At 38.1% G+C, this 2,924-nt stretch overlaps 1 non-coding gene across 1 annotated transcript; it reads left to right on the forward strand.

Moving 5' to 3' along the window:
* Nucleotides 1–1,399: 1,399 nt before the first annotated feature.
* LOC112213230 lies at nt 1,400–1,506 on the forward strand. Its single transcript, XR_002947114.1, has one exon. It is a non-coding gene; the product is annotated as a U6atac minor spliceosomal RNA (small nuclear RNA).
* The last annotated feature ends 1,418 nt before the right edge of the window (nt 1,507–2,924 follow it).

Below are 2,924 nucleotides of genomic sequence, written 5' to 3' on the forward strand. Positions count from 1 at the left end.
CTATAATATTTATGAATCAAGCGTCCTATTACTGTAATGAAATTATTGATATAACAATAAACAAACGTATTAATAACGACAGTACCTTCAGTTATGACTTAGTTATTTCAATCCGACGTGATCAACGAGATGTCCATAACAAATTTCAATGTTACTCACCTGAAACAACAAATACACAACAACAACAAAACACACAAAAACAACAAATATAAAATTTTGAATGCAATATTGTTTTACTGTAGATAATAATAAATTATATCTTATAGTTACTGATCGATCGTTCGAGGGGAGACGCGATCGTGAGGAAGCGCGCCAACGGGAGTCGTAAATTCTCGTTACAATGAGGCAATCGACGTCACGAAATGATCGATTCTCTATTTTGTTTAGGCCAATAGAGGTAGTTGAATTGATTATAACACTGAGAATAACAAGTTACAACGTACACTTTATTGTAGCAACTTTATCGACATAGACAGTTATGCCAGGTGCGTATAGATATAAGTTAAACAGATGACTGATCTAAAGATGGAAAATCAGTCAAGAAGATGTTGATTTATCTAAGGATGACAACTAACGAAGATATGTTGACTGATCTGAGGACGATGAACCAGTGAAGTTCGGTGACGACGCTGTGACAACAGCCATACCCAAATCCACGTCATTCCACGCTACCTGACAGTGAACCGTTAGACTCTGACCTTAGCTTTGCACATGGCCCAAAACTAAATTTTCCTCATTACGTAGGGCACCCAGGATCCTCTCCTTGCCTCTCAACACTACTCTTACTACGAGAAATATAATAGCAGCAAAAATATATTAAGAGCTTTATAATAGATTTAATAATAATGATTTAATTAAGGGAATTATTTACCTTTACCCCTTATATTTTGAGAGGGCTATGAAAAAAGTACATCTCCCTCAAGAGGCTAATTAGAACACTTACTATGATATACATTGCCACATTAAGAATCAAATACTTTCCAATCAGCTAGAAGCTCGGCGGGGCAGCCTACGCTCGTTAAAGCCCAGAACTGAAGACGACGCGTCGCGAGTTCGAATCCGCGGCATACAGAGGAGCAGCCGAACACTTCCCAGAGAATGGAAGTTTCTTATTAAAAGAAACATACAGCATTTATTAAAGGAATACTACACATGCAAACGGCCAGGCCCTCCGTTGCGTGTGGTGTGGATGGATGCACTTTCTGAGAGTACTTGGTTAAACGTGCTTGGTGTTAAGCACACAGCGGATCGACGATCAACTCGTACAACACTAGTCCCCACTGTCTTCCCGCCCGTGGAGGTTTTAGCCGGTAGGAATCCGGCACTACCTTCTGCCCACCTACACTTGGGGTAGTAAGGTGTCTATGAAGATTTCCTCCACGTAAAAAAAAAAAAAATTTTGTAGTATGAAAGGAGAGACGTTTAACGCTCCCGTATACAAGGGTGGAACACACATATAAATGGTAAGGCACTGTCGCCTTTCGACAACACTTACCAGATCTTTTTGGAAGGATCGCGGAGGGATTCCGTTATCCTTCCGGATAACGCAGGTGCCAATAATTTTTTCTCACTGGCGAATAATCTTTACCAAAATTTTTTGTGACAAATGATCGTTACATCCTTTTGAGCATTGGATTTCGAACGATATATTAGACGCGAATCTAGATGTTTGATCCATTGATATCGTGTAATCAAAAACGAAATACATAAAAAAATTTGATATACAACTGACGAAATTTACACTACTAATTATCAAATTCCAAACTTGAACAATATAATCATAGCCAAAACTTGGATACATACTGGTGGATAAAAAGTGGCGCCTACCGACATTCTGGATCAAATTCAGTAAACATATTTCTTTGAATTTCTTCGAAAGTTTCTATTTGTAAATTGGTTAGTTAATTATTTTGTTTTATTTTATTTATATTATCACATATTACTTAATTTCCTTTTATATTATTTTATGTTTTTTAATCTTATTTATTTATTTTATTTCATCAACATAATTTTCGTATGCCCCAACAAAGCATAAAATAGTCAATGCAAATATTATAATTAAATATAAGAAATTATAATCTGTGAGTACACTAATTTTAAAGCCATTGGATTGGATTCATTATTTATTTCAAAAAAAATTTTTTAGTATTTGTTAAATATATATAAAAGCATGCCACAAAATTCAATAACTTTATTTCTTTCTTTCCATTGTAAAAAAAATCACAAAAAGACGCTGTTTTAGAACGTTGTAATTCAGGGCACTCCCTTAAGGTCCAAGGGTTGTCTTCGACGAAGTACCCTAATACCAATGTGACCTAATCGCATTCTCGCGGTTACGATTTATCGTTCGATTAGCTTGAAATTAGTTGTTTTAAAGTTCAATAGTATGAGAACTGTTTGCATCTTGTTCAGTACACAGGATTCGGTCGAATAACCTTTACAGACGACCATGGGATGGTTCCATGTGAAAAGATAGTAAGAGAATATATGATACAAATTTTTCGTCCGAGTTCGCTGTGGGGTGCCGAAGCGTGCAGACGTGTCTCTAGTGCCCAGCGTAGTCCGAAAACAACACGTGGCGCCCAACCGTCGACAGAGAACACAGCCAAGTGCCCCTTACCCTTTAGGGAGAAGAAAATCCCACGCACCTAACCCCAACCCTCAGTGTAATAATCGGGTCGGGTAACTTCTCGATAACTCAGTCTGAAACTTGTACAACGACTAACTAACAAAGCTCTCTCCCAATCCCAATGAAACTGCCCTTATATATTCCCGTCCCCACTTCTCGCGTCAATCCTTGTTTTTTTTTTTTCAGTTCGCTGTGGAGTGCCGAAGCGTGCAGACGTGTCTCTAGTGCCCAGCGTAGTCCGAAAGCAACACGTGTCGCCCAACCGTCGAAAGAGAACACAGCCAAGTGTCCCCTA

This window comes from Bombus impatiens, unplaced genomic scaffold (assembly GCF_000188095.3).
Source record: "Bombus impatiens unplaced genomic scaffold, BIMP_2.2 scf_0545, whole genome shotgun sequence".
Classification (NCBI taxonomy): Eukaryota; Metazoa; Arthropoda; class Insecta; order Hymenoptera; family Apidae; genus Bombus; species Bombus impatiens.